Source organism: Oryzias latipes, chromosome 19 (assembly GCF_053564925.1).
Source record: "Oryzias latipes strain Hd-rR chromosome 19, Olatipes_Hd-rR_3.1".
NCBI classification, from domain to species: Eukaryota; Metazoa; Chordata; class Actinopteri; order Beloniformes; family Adrianichthyidae; genus Oryzias; species Oryzias latipes.
Genome location: NC_136255.1, coordinates 15729822 through 15747005, shown reverse-complemented (window position 1 = coordinate 15747005; position 17184 = coordinate 15729822). Strand labels below are relative to the sequence as shown.

Genomic DNA, 17184 nt, shown 5'->3' with positions numbered 1-17184 from the left:
TTTTTTCAGTTTTTGCCACAAAAATAATAGGTGCTACATTCACAACACAATTTTAGAGAGAATGGCAGATTCTGTGCCCAGGCTTGCCTGCTGTTAGTGAACCATTAATAAGTTTTCCTGCTGCCAAACAACCTACACTCAGCTTGGACAAGAAGGAGTAAATTAAAACCATCCCTGGCTTGTTTCCATAAGACGGGCTGATCCCTGTTCTCTGTACTTTTTGTCTTTTAAATCTCCCTTGTCTCCTATTTGTATTACGTTCTGTGCTTTTTTTTTTTTCAGAAAAAGAACAAAAAAGTCATGTTGGGCTTTTGGGCTCTAACTTGACTGAAGAAATTAGTGATTTTCAGCAAAAAAAGAAAAAAAATGTACATGGAAAGATGATAAAAAAGCACACATGTTTAATGCTTGAACATTACCAAAACACATTAAGTGATGCTGCATCTTCAATTTTTCTTGCACGCCTTACGAAAAGGAGGCAATTATCATTTTCTAATTAGAAATAATGCAAAGCCTGTCTCCTTATGTCTGTGTGTTCTCACGTTACACAGATTTGTGCTCATTATACTGTAGGATTGCTATAGAAACAGTTTCTGACACAAGGTGGTCAGACTGAGACAAGCTTGACTTTAGGTAATGAGTGAAAAAATGGGATTTTGTACACGTCAGAGTATGTATGAAATTAGCTTGTTTTTCAGTTGTAGACCTCTTATGTGTGTTAGTGTTTCTAATTCAAGGAAAAATAACATTACAAAAAAAAGTTCAGCAAAAATAAACAGTGCAGGGAGACGACAACTCCTAATCTGTGAAATTGGATGAATTTTAGTTGCCTACCAAATAGGATTAAATTGTATTGGTGGACGTTTATTGAAGGAGGGGGGGGCATGCGCCACAGAAAGGGATGGGGGTATTACAGTATTAAGTAGGGCCCACTTATATTTCACCCAGGAAACATAGTAGAGAGCATCCAGTGGGAGTTAATGGGCTCAGGGAAGCTGAAGTGTCGGCTCAAGAAAGAGTGCTTAACAAAGGCTGTGTGGGAGGCCTTCAGAACAGTGTGACTGAGCATGTGCGCTGATCCTTCAGTCTACATAACTGATCCTATCGTAGATCACAGAGACAACACTTGCTTTGTTGGTAGTTTGTAAAGCAAAATGCATGTGCACATGGAACTAATTGCTTTAGGCCTAAAGTCCCACTCTGATCATCTTTTGATCTATTTCAAAAACATTCTTAGTGGTCTTTTAGCTATGATTATGCTGTTTTTAGACAAAATTAAAAGCTTGTGTTGTTTTCTAAGGAAAGAAAGTCAGCAGAGCGGCAGTAGTTCACTAAAAAAAATCAACTCTGAGTTGTGGGCGAAACTGTTCCCCTCCCTGTCACTGAAAGCTCTCTGTTTACACGCTCTCCCACTAGCTTACAGCCCATCACATAACCCAACCTATTATTGGGGCTAAAAAAATGCCAAGCAATTTCGGAGCTATCCAGTTGTACAGTTTTGAGCCAGATGTCAGCCCAGATGAGGAAAACAAAGACGTCCTTGGATCTACATGTCTGACAGTGGATGCATTGGAATGGGGCGGAGCAGGAAGTTTGTGACCCGTACATCCAAAATCGAGAAGGAGTTCCTTGGCCTTCTGTTCGCCCTACAAGTCTTTGAAGTTATTGGCGAGCCACTAGTGGTACATACAGATCACAACCCGTTATGTAGAATCATAACCAGCAGTTCATGCAATGGGCTTGGCTAGCTCAGGAGTACAATTTGGAAATGAAAAACAAATGGGGAGCAGATAATCTAGTGGCTGATGCTCTGTCACGGAAGTGAAGTTGTTTAGTGTGCATTTCTGGGGTACATTTTTGGGGGGCTTTGTAGCTTGATTTTTTGTGAAGGGGTGTTCCGGCTCCATTTGTGTTTATTAGTTTTCTCCTTCAGTGAATCAACCAGCTGAGCGGTGGAGCGCTGGAGTGGATCGGTTGATTGAAGGGCTGTTACCCGGACAGCTGATTGCCAGGAGAAGCTGACGTGGGTAAAAGAGGAGGAAGATACGCTGCGTCAAGAAGGTGCTGAAGCTGACAATCAACCACTGGTCCTTCAATGGTTATAGAGTCCCGTTTTTCTCAGTGACATTCTCTGTATCATTATGTTTGGTTACTTTGTTGAGATTCGTCCAGCTCTGTATCGTGGCCTTGGGTTTGGTTCATAACATACATCATAAATACAATCTTTTTTAAATGGCATTTTTTCATCTGCTCCTGATTCACAATGATTGTGATAAAGAAATACTACAAAATGCAATTTCAAGCTCAATTTTATTTTTTACATGTTCTCCCTTTTCAGAAAAACCCTACAAGAAAATATTAACACCAAAAACACCATTTCCATTGGAGTGGGTCTTTAATGCAAAGAGTATGATGTGCCCGTTTCTCTTCAATTTCCAAAAAGTATTTCAAAATCAACAGCACATAATCCAAGCATCATAATTTATAACACTTCATGCGTATTTGGTATCTCAGGCATTATAGGCTGAAGTAATTAACTTGAGCCACCCAACGGTAAAGGTGTTTATGGTATATCTGAGGGGGCTAAGCCAGTCAAACAGGGGCTAGTAATAAAATTAGATACAGCGTTTGTTTTGTGGTCATGTGCTACTTAGCCTGGAGAAAAGCCTTTATTTGCGGGACCAAACAACAAAAACGCAAAAATGACTAAGAGAAAACAAGTTCATTTTAAAGTTTAAATCTACAAATTTCGTTAATCCAATCCTGATTAGTCTCAGATTAGATAACGCATGAGCGAAATGGATTAAAGTGCAGTAAATGGGCTTGTGTGGGCTCCTCACATGTGTCAAACAGAGCTCCTCCTCTGCTGACTTAAAAACTGAGCATGTAATAAGACATTTGAGAAAAAGGGAGACTTGAGGCGCAAAGGAGATGCACACACGCTACATGAGTGTGTGTGTAAGGAGGGGAAAGAGAACACAAGAATGCCCCATATTTATTTTGTCATCGCCTCGGGGGCCGGGCTCTACACCCCTATCACTGCAACCTACTTTTTTTACCCTCCTGTTTAGGAAGGGGAGCTCAAAATGTCCAAAGTTTCCAGAGCTGAGAATCTGTTTTTCTTGCCATTTCCCCAAATGTACTGAACCGCATTGTTTGTCCTCTCATTGACTGCGAGCGCACAAATGTACAGGAAGCAAAACAAGCAGATAAACAAACCATCAAACAGAGGCGGCATTATCACTCAGCATATGGACGTTAAGTTCCATTTGAGCAGAATCAGAAATAATTATTTTATGTCTGCATGTTTTATATAAATGTTCATACGAAGCCTATAAAAATAAACTAGTTTTTTGCTTCATTTTCTCTTTTGCCTTCCTTCCTTGGGGATGAAGCTCACAGTTACTGCTCTTGCATCTGTGCTGAAATTATATTGAACAAAGGCGGAACATTAGGATGCAAATTAAAGACCTTGGGAGAGCGTTCCAATAATGATAGGAAGTGGAACACCAAAGAGGCATTTAGCAGAAGTATTGCTGTTTTACTTGGCAGCTTTCATGAGCCCGTTATAGCTACATGTGTCTGTCAACATGTTGAGAACATTTACCAGCCTCATTAAGAAATATTAAAAGAAGATATTGTTTTCAAGTAAATATTGAGTCACAGAATGTTTATTTGCTCCACAAATTGCTATATTTAATCCACAAACACTCTGACTTCTTTATTTTCTGATATTTCTGTCTTAAAAGCGCTTTTTGCTTCCAGAGTTTTCACATTTACGTGCCACATGTCTAAATATGGATAATATTTCCTGTTTCTTTACACAACACGGGATTTGCAGACTTCTCCATTCGATTTCCTGTCTGGAATTGGATAATATTTCCATTATAGATGCACAGATCTTCCAAATTGACAAAGATATATTCATTTCACGCAATCTTTGCAAGTGTGATCTGTGAAGTTTGCATTAATACATGCAGAATATTATTACTTAGTCAATAGATTTGAGGTATTTTGAAGCTGCACAGGTACAAAGGGAAAAAAAGATGTGTAGTATTTTCAGATAAAAGACATTTACAACCCTTAAAGCTTTGATTTGTTGTAAATCTTTGTGTATGATGATTAATGTTGCTGGCACTTTTATCCATTTTCAGTTCATGACAATCCTGTCCTCCAAACATTGGTGGTTTTATCTGGTCATGGCCTTAAAAGCCTGCATGGAAGAAGAACAGGCTGTGAGTCACACTAGTACCACGCATGCAGGGAAACACTGCAGCTGCACTATTTGAGCTCTTCCTGTGGAGGATGAAAAGTGATTTCAGGGGAATATAGAGCATCATGAATAAACACTTTAAGTTTTAGGGATCTTTGCCGGGGACATTTGCATTTCAACAAGACAAGACCCTGAGGCAAACAAAAAAAGAAAAGAAAAAAAGAGTGATTTCAAGCTAGTGCTGCATGACAGGACAGGGGTTAGCAGTGTTGCTTCAAAGCAAACGCCTCTTTCCTGAGATTTTATTGACAAGGAATGTAAAACACAAACAAAATCTTAACAAAATGAACTTCAATATAATACATTTAAAGATAAACATTTAAACTAAATGCTGGATTTTCCGTTCTCTGCAAGAGCCAAGAGCTAAAATGACAGTTGAGAAACATAATTAAAAGATGGCACGGACTTAACGAACACCCAGTGGAGCAAAATCAATGAAAGGCATCCTTCTTGAACTAATCATAATACAGAGGGTGAAGCCGAACAGCAGACATGAAAAGTAGACAGGAAGCAAAAGGCAGGACTAATGGTTTGGAAAATGCTGCTGATAAAAGAGCAGAAGCTGTTGTAGCTCTGCCTTTCCTCTCATTCATTTACCTTGCTCTTGGGCATCGTGATTATTTGAATATGATTAAAAGCTATTAGTGCATAACATGTCCTGAAGGAGAGCTGGATAGATGGAAAGTAACAAAACAATGACATGTCAGTGTTTTCCAGGTTTGTATTCAGGAATAACAGAAGCTGTTTTTAGTCGTCTTTATTAACCCCAACTGCCTTTTAAACCAAACTGCTCAATAGCAGTTTGGTTTCTGTTGTCTGTCAAATTTACAGCCTCCAGGCTGAAAATCTTCTCTTTTTCCACTCCTCTAAGGAGTACCATGTATGTTTTATGGAAACAACAAGCATTTCATGGCTACAACCGTTTTTTTTTTCTAAGTTATATTGTGTGTGATACTTTTTCGATGGAGTTGGACCTCACTGAACTAAAAGCTGTCAATTCAGCTTATATTTTCAGTCTTTTAGTTTAACGACCTACTCCCATAAAAATTGTTTTTTTTTTAACAAGTTCTTGTGGCATTTTTCTTATGGTGGAGAACAGAAAATTAAGCTCAAAATGGAATATTTCGATATTCAAATCATTTACCGAATCTGAATCAATTCCCTACCCCCATGGCTTCTCCCTACATCTATCCCTCCAAGCAGAGAGTTATGGACAAATAGCATCCATATTCCTTCACTACTCACTACATAGTCCACTATTTAGCGCGTTCACCTTTGTTTAGAGCTGAATCTACAATTCCAAAATCGAGTATCCTAGAAATGTCCAAGAAGTCTTTGTGAAAAACCAGTGTGCTTCAATGCGCACTAGATTGGCAAATATAGACGCAATGCATCACATGCAGAACAATTTCTGCCCAAAAAAATATTTTAATGTATTTTTTTGATAAACCATTAACTTTTTCATCTTCAAAACACAGTGGATTTATAAATAATAGTCATAAAACACTCATATCAATTAGATTTTCACATTGTTAATGTGAAATACTTGCCGTTAAAAAAAAGATTTATATATATTAGTGAGCATGGTGATTGAATTGCTTTCAAAATCATGGGCACATAGTCCCGCACTATATATTTTTTTAGTAGTTAGCTCCAATTGCCCCTATACATAGGAAAGAGCTACAGGGGTAGAGAATTAATTCAGATTCGGCCATTGTGAATCAAGAGCAGACTACAAAAAAATCACATTTGAAAAAGAGTTTTTTGTGACATTGAAAGTATGAGGGGCGGACCGTAAGCTGCCTGCGCCGGGCCGCTCCACAACGAGAAGGAAAAGGGGGGTGGGGTTGCACTTCTCCAACGGTACTGCCCACAACTCAAAGGGGGAATTTCTAATGAACTACTGTTGTCCTGCAGAAACTATAAACAACACAAGTTTTTTGATTTTGGCTAAAGGATGAAATGCGTTTAAAATAGCTTATCCTAGTGAGACTAACGTTTTCAGTCCAGCTTTATTTTTTAGTGCTATTGACTTGTGTGGTGTTCCCCACTTTTGTAGCTCATTTATTTAACAAAGTTGTTTTTGTTTTTTTGAAGTAGTCCTGGGAGTTCAGTAAGTGTTTGTAATGTAATTCACCTTGTTTGGCGTTTTCAGGTGAGACCATTTGTGGGTTCCATTTGTTGTTTCAGTCTTTGGTTCACCCTGAAGCCTTTTAGCTTCACATATTTTTGCTGCTGTTATGAATGAACAAGTAAGCCATTTTTATTATAAATCACTTTGTTTGAATTATTGTGTGCTTAAGGGTCTACTCACAGCACACCAGCTGGGCCGTCCCAGAGTCATCCCAAAGTACAGCTCCTTTGAAGTAGTAGTAGTGGCCCTGGAGAGGTGTGCCGCCACATTTGCACCTAAACTCAACAATATGATAGTGGTGTTGTGACCCCTACTGGATTGGTGTCAGTTTTAGCCGTCCCTGAGCACTGCAAGAGTTTAAGTGGAGGCAGGGACGGTGAGGAATCAACCCCCTTGTGGTGCTGTCAACATGGTACAGCCCAACTGGTGTGCCAAGAGTAGGACCTAATAGAGTGGTCCAACGTTAATGCCATGCCCTACAACCCCTAGACCAGGGTTGGCCACCCCTGCCCTAGACATAACAAGGTTGAACAAGCAGGCTAATGAAACCACTCCGAGATAACAAACAGGGCCCCATTTTTATATCACAGCATTTAGTTAAATCCATTACCTAAGAAATGGGAAAAACAAGAAAAGATGTATTTGTTTCATCCTGTAACAAAAAAAAAAAAGAGTAAACAATGCAGCTCTGCACTGCAACTTGATAGAGTCATTGCCATGGTAACCACATTTTCCAGTCACATCTTTAATGAAAAGGTAATGGGAGAAACACAACAGTCCCAACTTCATTACCCGAGAAAGATTCAGTAATAAAAACTAAATCAAAGTTTCTGTCATTCGTAGGAGCATCAGGGAACATGGACTGTTCGGGCATTGAAGCTCATCATCACATCTTCTTTACTTCCTTTACATTCTAAACTTCAGGAGACATTTGTATTTCTCTTAATGGATGATTATAATTTAGTATAATTTAAATTTGAAACTAATAAATTTAAATCAAGCAAGAGAAACAAAAGTTTAAATTTTCAAATTAAGAGTCATGAATATTTCTCTACAATTTGAATCAAATCCACTATTTCATATTAAAAATACAATATATATATTTTTAAACAAACTACCACATTTCACACTTTTTTTTAACACCGATGAATTAAAAAGACTCGTCGACAGTTTACATTTTTTTCCAGTATGAAACTCCAATTTTTGAATTTTACACAAGAGACCGGCACTGATCATTATTTAATTGCACATGACCTCTGGAAGAAGTTGCCCTTCAGAAAATGAGTCGTGGTCCAGCCCTCCAGGCCTGTGTGGTAGGTATGCATTGCATTTTTTTTCTCGTTGCAGGACTTTTTCTTATTGTCCTCGCCTCGTTATCACGGTAACCTTGTGATCTGGCCAGGTTTTCAGCCGTAATGATGCAGGATTTTAGCTACGGGATGTCCTTGACTGCCTTCAGCTGTGAATCTAAGATGCACCAAGTCCACCAGTACCCCATTTCTCTCCCACCTCCCTCCCCCTTACAGCCGTCAGAAATCTTTAATGCATAATTAGGTGAAATCCCTTGAGAACTGTGAAGAGTTTTTTTCTAATATTATTGCAAAAAGGTTTTTCCTTTTCTCCAAAATATGAAAAGTTAATATTTTATATAATTTGAAATTAATGTTTCATTTTAGTAGGGGGGGTTCCCCCCTGGTCACCTACACAAGGATACCTATCATCATATTAAACATATTTCTTCAGTTAGTATACTCTGATCTGATTGGACAATGTCATTTGTTTCCACACCATCGTCAAAATACAAAAAATGATCAGAATGAATGCACGGGTTGCAACCCAGACCTGCTTTCAAAATATTCAAAAATAATTGTGCACACTCACTAATCTGCTGCCTTTACAAAGACAAATTAATGCCAAGAAGGTTCAGGAAGGAGGACTGTACAAAGCAGCAGAGGGATCAGTGCGGTGAATACATTCTTTTTCCTCATTGTTCTCTTAGACAGGAGCATCATTACTGGCCGGGCACACGCTCTGGCAGCACCAGCCTTCATTATCATGCAACAGTCGACACAGGTTTAACAAAGAAGAATTTGTCTTGCATTTGTTTATCTGCATGAGCAGCATCTGGCAGAGCGTCGCTGGTGGTGGCAGTGGTGGGATGAGGCGGACGGACATGAAAGCTGTTCACACACCTCCCATAGCTTTCTGTTTGTTTTCTGCCCCTCATCCTTCTTTAGCTACGTTCACACCACTCTCAGCAATGCCAGTTCAAGTGACCCCTTCCAATGAAAATCTATGGAAACGCGTGGACATATATGTTTCATGCTTATGAGTTCAAAATGTTGGCATTTACGTGTAGCTATGCAGGTTTTAACGACTGTTTTTGGTCTCTACGTACAAAACTCCTGGCCAATAAATGCAGGTTGCCAGCTAAACCAGGTTAAAATTTGACCAATCATCGACTAGATTTAGTAGTCGGTGTCCCCTTTATTTCACGGAGCTTCCATCTGTTTGAAAATAGCGCTTTGCGCTCGGTCGGAATTTTGACACCAAGTCTGGAAAAAGATTTGTGAGATTTACATCGCTTTGACGTCTCACGTCCAGCCTCTTCTGACTTTAGGTGGCGGACATGCGCCAGTAAACAGTAGCAAAAGAACAAAAAAAAAAAATTCCCCCTCTATTTGTACCAAACCCTGTTTAGTGCGTTCTTAAACGCGCGTCACATGCCCGATGTGAACGTGGCATATAAAAGCTTGTAAACGGACACTTTGGGCTTCCGCATTAAATTTGGTATTGACGTGCGGATGACGTGGAAACTGTCAAATTTGAAAATTGTCCGATTCTGGAGGACTCAGAGCTTGAACCCAGACACAATGATGTCTGCGTTTGTTTTTTAAGGTAGAGATAAACCAAGGCCACTCTACTCACATGATTGTAACCTATATCTGCTTTTTGAAAGGACACTAGCAATAAACCAAACTGTTTCCGTTTTGCACCCAATTTGCTCAGACATGCACTAGTAAACAGTAGAAAAAGAAGAAGTAGCCCCCCCCTGCTTGTCCAGTGTGAACACCATGGGTTAAAAGCGCATTCTTGAACGCACGTCAAATGTGTACGAAGCTTTATGTGTGAAGCGTTTTCATCCTCACCAATCAAACCTCAGATTTGTGTTCAGGGTGGCATTTTGTTTTTATCTGCCCAGAAAACGAAAAAGTTTCTGACTGTAATGTCGAGTGGACGTGATACCACACCACACCGTGGCTTCTCTTGCCTCACCTTATATGCTTTGTTTCAGGAGGAGGGTGGGGCATTTGGCTTGTCCTTGACCTCCACGTGAACCAAGTGCATCATAAGTCTGTTGCTGAGGAGATTAAAATCAGACAACAAGACACCGCAGGAGCGCAAAGAGCCCCTCACATCCAAGACGGACAGGTTTGTTGGCACTTTCCGGGCAACAAAACTGGTCAGCGTTGCGGCGTCCTCCCACCCCCACATACGTGTCCTTTAAACGTGTTTGGGGCTTCATCCTGCATCCCATCCAGGGGAGAGTGGTGAGTGTTGCACTCTTGTCTGATTACAGACAGCAGGTGCAGATGGTTAAAGGCAGGTGCTCTGAGGAAAAAAAGGATGAAAAAAAGAAGAGCAAGCACCTGGTCCCTCTGTTCCAGCAGTCTGGGGCCGCTCTCACCCTGATTAGCTTTGTTTCTCCAACAGAGCACAGCAAGGAATAAGGCCTACAACTTCATTAGGGTGTAGCTGCACACCTTCTTTTTGCACTTGACTGCATTAAATCAGCACAGAAGGGATTGTCTTTTTTTTTTTTAGACATGAGCATTTGTTGGCTAATTTTTCACCAAATCTGTGCAAAAAGTGAAAATACAAAGACCCAAATGAGCAGTGTTGGCCTCCGCCCAACAGGAGTTTGGCTGGAATTCACTGACCTCTTTGACTTTGTTGCTTAAATTTAAATTGGCAGGTCGTCTTTGCAAAACCCATATAATGACCAACCCCTGCCTGCCCGCTCCCCAGTTTACCATGGAGCCTCTTCAAGGACTAGCTGAGGAAATGAATGTTAAAAATGTTGTTAATAGAGGAGCTTGCATGCTCAAAGATTTGCCTTATTCATGGGCTCACACCAGCCAACCATTAAATAATTGAAGGAATTATCAGGCCAGTGGATCCAAAGCCCCTCAGAAATGTGTCATGCCCCTGAGCAAAGCCTGCAGAAAAGAGAAAAAGAAAAGAAAAGTGAGGTTTGCTAATTCTCTGCTCCGTGTACAACAACTCACAACAAAGCTCAGTAGTGTTCCACCTACACTTGAGGTTACAACACAGAGGCTGATGATGCCACAAATGGTAAGCTTCGACAGGCATTCTGTCAATACCTCATAACAGCAGGAGCCCATGCATGTCAGATAAATTCCAGATTCCTCCAAACGCTGCTCTCCTGTTTTGCTCGACGTCAGAATGGGTGTTTTTGATGTAGATAGATTTCGCCGTGCGTTTTGGCTGGTGTTCCTCAAACAAAGAATGTGACTGACGCAACATTAATCTCGAAACAAAGAGACTGGCACAAGTACTCCGCACAATTTCAGGCCGATGAGGTGGCAACGTCACTCTCAATTTCTCAGTCCTCCTTCACAGGCTGCTCCACTTTCCCTCCCGAATTCTCATTTAGATCAAACAAAACACTCTGGAAAAGGAGGTGAAACCGTACCGTTTAAATCAGTGGCACACAGGGGACATCTTTTTTGGTTTCTGTCTTGCTTTTCTGAACAGAAAGTCATTGTAAAAACTTTTGAATTTGCAATAATGAGGTGTAACCTATATCAAAATGAGCCTGGGCCTAAACTCCAGCTCCAAGCAAGATCCCTGCCTGTTGAGTATTCCAGAATGTAATGCATGAACATGAAGGAGGAGAGCTTCTTCTCTAAAGACATAATTCTCTCACGGTTGACACAACACACTTCCTGCAGCCCGGGCAAGAATTCATGCCACATCCTTCAAGGCGAAAAGCGTGCAATATTTATTTTACTGATGCACTGTTTGGAACATTAAAAAAAAATGTTACCAACCACAGCCAGGGGTTGTAACATAATATAATCTATCCAACGCTGACATATGAAATAGTCTCCTTAGCTGACATTCATGAATAATGGCAGCTGTTTGGTGAAGAAGAGCTCTGGAGGTCTATATTCAAATAGGTTTCATCTGCAGCGCTGCAAAAACAACTATCCTGCTGTTCCTGTTTAGCAGGGAGATGTCAGGAAATGCATTTTTCATGAGGATGGGGCTTGTGTGCTTAAGAGAAACACATAAACTACAGGAAGGAAGAGGAGACAAAAAATTTCGGGATTTTTTATTTTAAAAAAAAATCTGAATCTGTCACATTGCTGCAGGATTTCATCAAAACTGGAGAGGTTCTTGATGTTTTTTTTCTAGAGTGGGATGAAAACAGTGGCAGTCATTCACTGTGTCCAGTGCATTGTGTGTGGACTAGGGGGCCTTGTTAGGGGGTGGCGAGCCCCAGCAAGATCAAGTGGGGATAAAAAAAAAAACAGGTCTCCACACATGACTTCAAAACTGTTCTGACTATAATCTTTTAATTCCTCACACTGCTTCGCTCTGAAACTTTCTCCTCTGTTTATTGTGGCTATTTTTTGTTCCTAACAAGATTCACTCGACACACAGAGTAGAGAAAATGCTATCAGCTCAGGAAAAAGAGAAAAGAAAAAGAAGTTGGTCAGCTAATAATAGCTCCCTTTGCAGGCACTCTCAGATCCAAACATCATCCGCTACAACACCTCCTCCTATGCTCACCCCCCATCTGTTCTTCTGCTAGAAAAGGATGGAAAAAGAAGGGTAAGCAGAAGCAGGAGAAATGGGGAGATGCTGCAGGAGTCGGGAGGAAAGGAACAGATGATGGTGTTTGCTTGATGCTGAGCAGGTGGGTCAGGAAGAAAACAATGGAAGTGGAGATCAATTTGTAGCTGCACTTTATAAAAATAAATAGGAAAATGTGTAGATGTGAAAGACGGGGAATCTTCTATTCTATTTTGGTTTAGAATTTGATGTAAAGTTTAAATAAATGTCACTTTTTTATCTACAATTTCTTCTTGAATTCCAATTTTACTTAGTTAAGAAACACTGTTTTCACCTGATTAGTAAATTTAACTGGAAAAAAAAAGGAAATTCTACTAAGAAAAACAGTTTTTGCCCCAAAATTAAAACTATAATTTGCTTTAAAGGGGAATAAATCCATAGATCTTAAGTATCTGAACAGCATTTTCTAAGTGAAAATTGATTTTTTTTCTAAATCAAAAAGAGAAAAAAGCAATTAGGTCTAATTAATAATTTCTGTATGTACTGCAAACCTTAAAACATGTACTTAATCAGTTTAAAAATAACTTTTTTCTGACTTTCTATGAATTCTAGCAGCAGTTTATCTTATTTTCAGTAAAACTTCAGGACGGCTCTGAACTGTCAGCAGCTTTACATTTTTTCCTCGTCTCTTGACAAAAGGCCACCGTCGCAGGAACATCTCCTGTCATTTTCCCAGGCTCGGAGATGGAGATGGCAGACATGTCTGCCACTTCTGTGTGGCCATGCGTGGGACAGCTTCATCCCTCCTCCCCCAACTTGACCTGCTGTAGCCCCTCAGACTGACATCGGCAGAAAGCCTGTTGTTTTGTCTCAAAAACTCCTCCTCAGCCAAAGGTCAAGGTTCAGCCAGCAGCGGGTGGGAGAGACCGCTCCATATGGAGGTAAATTAGCAGGTGTTTACCATGCAGGTTGTTTGCAGTTTGACATCCTCCAACACCCCCACACTATTTATTTATCAGGTATTTAGTTAATACCTAAATGCTGCATTATACATGAGGCCGCACAATGCTTAATTACACTTGCACGACTCCTCATTCAAATGAGGTTGTTTGATACATGGGCTATTCTCTGGAGAAAACATGTAATTACTGTACTATTTTCATTTGGCACAGATACTTTTGCTTCCATGTGTAACCAAGAGGGAGTTTCTAGTCAAACATACTTGTTCTGTCATGTAGAAAACAGCTTTTCCTGCAGACTTGTGCAGCTTTTGGTTTCACAAAAGGAGCATCATTTTCTTCACGGCACATTAAGTGGGTTTGTGATTTCTTTATGCTTCACTCCTTCTGCAATATTAAGGATTCTCCATGAAGAGAACTTTGTTTAAAAACCATTTGATGAAAAATCTTTTGAAACATTTATATACGAAGATTTCTTTTTTTTTCTTCTTTCAAGTCTTGGGGTAAAAAAAATCAATTATAAAGCACGACAGGGCACGTCTGAGGGATGGTCTTTGTGAAAATATAACTCTCACCCATGCGTGTTTTTTTTTTCTACAGTGAGAGGTTTATTTTTCTACCCTCTATGCCTTGTTAATGACTTTTCTCTGAGTTAATTCTTCAAACAGCTTTCAAATCTAAACCAGCTTTTCAGGAGTTCCACACTGACTGATTTGGAATAAAGGTTGACCTGTACTTTACCTCCGTTCAAGAGTTTTAGACATAAAACACGTTATCTTTCATGTTAACTTCACTGTAAGCGACATGCAAACATGTCAAATTACATGTTCTATTTTGCTCTAAGACATTCAACTCTTACAAACTCTGCAAATAGCAGGTTCTTCAAAGGATTAAAAGCAAACTTGGTTGTGAGTCCCTGTAGCAGCCCCATAACCATGTCATAAGGTTGCCCTCTGCTGGACTAATATTCATCTGCCTGAGGCAAAAAGTTACAGAGCTCTGGACATGACATAAAAAATAATTCTTACTTCAAATTAGCATTTTGTGCACACAACTTAGCATTTTGTGCAAATAAATACTAATTTGTGCACACAAAATTACAGAGCCCGTGTCCTGACATTAAAAAGCTCAAATATATCTCGTTCCCACAGATTAATATCTTGTTCCCACAAGACAATATTCCGTTCCCACAAGATAATATTCCGTTCCCTCGAAATACTATTTCGTTCCCTTGAAAGAATTAATTTGTGCGAGTGGAATAATTATTCACGTCATGAGTCATTCAAAAACACTGATACACTCTCCGTCCAGCCGCAAAAGCCACTTTCAGCTGTAACTTCCGTGTCTCTGTGACCCACATTCATTCAAGAAAGGAAAAAGGAAAACAAGAAGGATCAATTTATTATTGTCTCAATGAATATAAGAAAAATATCACAAGACTTATGATACCTAGGCTTGCTGCTTTGCCATACGATTCACCAGACCTATCTCCGCCACGGAGCTCTTTTGCTTTCTAACATTTTAAAGGTAATAAATGTTTTAAAGGTAAATGCCAGCTATGAAGTTAAAAGACGGATTTCTGTGTAAATTAAAACTAGATGTACTTTTTTGTGCACTTTTGTGCAGCGTGTTTAGAAGATGAATGAATAAATCTGTCTATGTCCTGTCAATGACAAATGACATCAAACAATCTCTTGGTACAAATTCTAACAAGAAAAGACAGAATTTCTCATAGAATACAAAAGTAGATTTTTTTAACATCTATTATCTGTGGGGAAAATGGTCCTAAACTTTTAAAAGTTCTAAATTTACATAATTCCAAAATTCAAAGTTCACCTGTGAAATGCCTGAAAGCCAGATCCTTAATACAACAATCTAACAATACACACTCTGAGTGCACACATAGCTGTTTTTGCTGAAAAAGCATGTATGCAAGTCAAAAATAAAACACAAAGTGCATAATTTTATCTTCTTTTTCTGTTTCAGTTTGAAAGAGAACTGAAGTGGCTGCACTGTGAGTTAATTTCATGTCAATAAATGTTCTTGAGGTATTTGCTGTTTTGATATGCCGCAGGAGTTTCCTCCTGTTCTTATGTCAATTCACCAATGCACCATGGTTTCATATCCCACTCAAGCTGCAGCTAATGCTGCATCCAAAAACACCTGAAACCATAAGGAGAGGACATTGAGGTTTGCAAGACATTTTCACATGCAAAAAGTAGTTTATGCCTTTAATCTCGCTTCATGCAGGAGATTTATAGTTGAATAATCAAAGGCATTAAAGGTCTGCTTTGCATCACATTAGCAGCTAAACTTAGTTGGCTGCAAATATATCAAAAATAAGATATCAGATCAACTGACTGATATACAAAGCAATACATTGTGTTAATCATAAAGACTACATTCACTGGATCAAAGAATTGACAGAAAATTCATAAGGGAATTTTCTTTTTGGAAATTTCATTTTTAATAAGATATTGATAGCATCATATATTGGTATACATATTATAACATTATAATATGTTGGGTGATTTGGTAAGTTTTTGCTCACAACAACGTTAGTTTTATAATGCATAAATATCGTTATGAGAGTTCAGATAAAAAAAGGACCTAATTTACCCACTGTCTCAAATTTGACCCAAATTTTGAACCTGTTGTAACTGTGTTATAAAGACAACATATCAACAAGTTTGCATTTTTTTCTATACAGTAAATAGCCATTTAAAAAATGAATAAAATTAGATGAGTTATTCTCACTATAAAGTTTTAAAAAAATTAAGCAAAACTTTTCTCATATAAAAGTGTTTTTGAGATTTCATGGAAGAAGCCATTTTGAAATGACCATTTTGAAAGCCCTTCTACTGCCTCTAGTGGAATGATGATGAACCACAGGGTAGAAACCATGGACCAAGTCATAGACAAAGGGTTTTTTAAAGGAAAATTTGGATCATAATAACGAGATAGGAGTCTTAGAAAAGCAGACATCAAAAATTATATGGGTTAAAGGCAGAAATTACAGAAAGAAAAAGGCAAAACCGTATCCAAAAGAACAAACCATCTTCAGAAGAAACATACCAACATCCCAAGAACCTACATTTGTATGCTGGTAACACTCCCTCTTTAAATGTATCATCAGACCCATCATCTCTTGACATTCCTCTTCTCTGACTCCACTTACCATGACATTTTGTTGCCAAGCTTGTAATTGATTCCTACGTGAATTTATTAATATCGCCTGCAAAGCCCCCCAGCCATTCTAGTTATCAGTGGCCCACCAGGAGCTTAGTCTCCTAAAATGAGCAGAATTGAAACAAGTGTTTGAGTGAAATATTGATTGAGAAATCGATGCATGCTTCTTTGTGTCTATCTGAAATTGTTACTGTAAAGCATAAGACTGTTAAATAGTAAGATGAGCACTTGTTTGATCTCTTTCCCTTCATCTGGGTTCTGGTGGGGGTTTGCCATTGTTCGATTGTGGAGGCTTTCACTGGATCATTTTCTTTCAGAACGGCTCCAAAACACGCTGCACAAAGATGAATCATTTCAGAGCACTGAGGAGATTTTCCTTCTTCTCTTACAGGGAGACTTTCACCACTTCATGTCACATTATATTGATTCATGCTTGGAGTTGTTTATGGATTTCAGTTCTTGCGGGAGGATTTAGAGAAGTGTTCTTTTTTCACATTTTCAGCACGGGTGAAATATCAATAAGGTCAATAAAAGGCCATCGAAACATCATTTTTACAGTCATATTTATCATATTACCTTTAATATTATCACCATTCTTAAAAAAACATGACATAAATAAGACATGACTGTTATAGCTCTTCTTTTTTGCAGAAGTGCCTTTAGAAAACCTTTATATTTATTTAAACCATCATTATTATGAGATATCTACATTATGAAGTGTGTTTTTAAAATTATGCAATAATTTAAAGGCATTTACTGAGAATATAGCTTTTAAACTAAACCCAAATTATAAATCAAATTACCTT

At 38.9% G+C, this 17184-nt stretch overlaps 1 long non-coding RNA gene across 1 annotated transcript; it reads left to right on the top strand.

Annotated features, from left to right (window-relative positions):
* Positions 1-12236: 12236 nt before the first annotated feature.
* On the top strand, positions 12237-14568 carry LOC105356565 (uncharacterized). Its single transcript, XR_002292459.3, has 2 exons — positions 12237-12354; positions 12967-14568. It is a non-coding gene; the product is annotated as an uncharacterized LOC105356565 (long non-coding RNA).
* The last annotated feature ends 2616 nt before the right edge of the window (positions 14569-17184 follow it).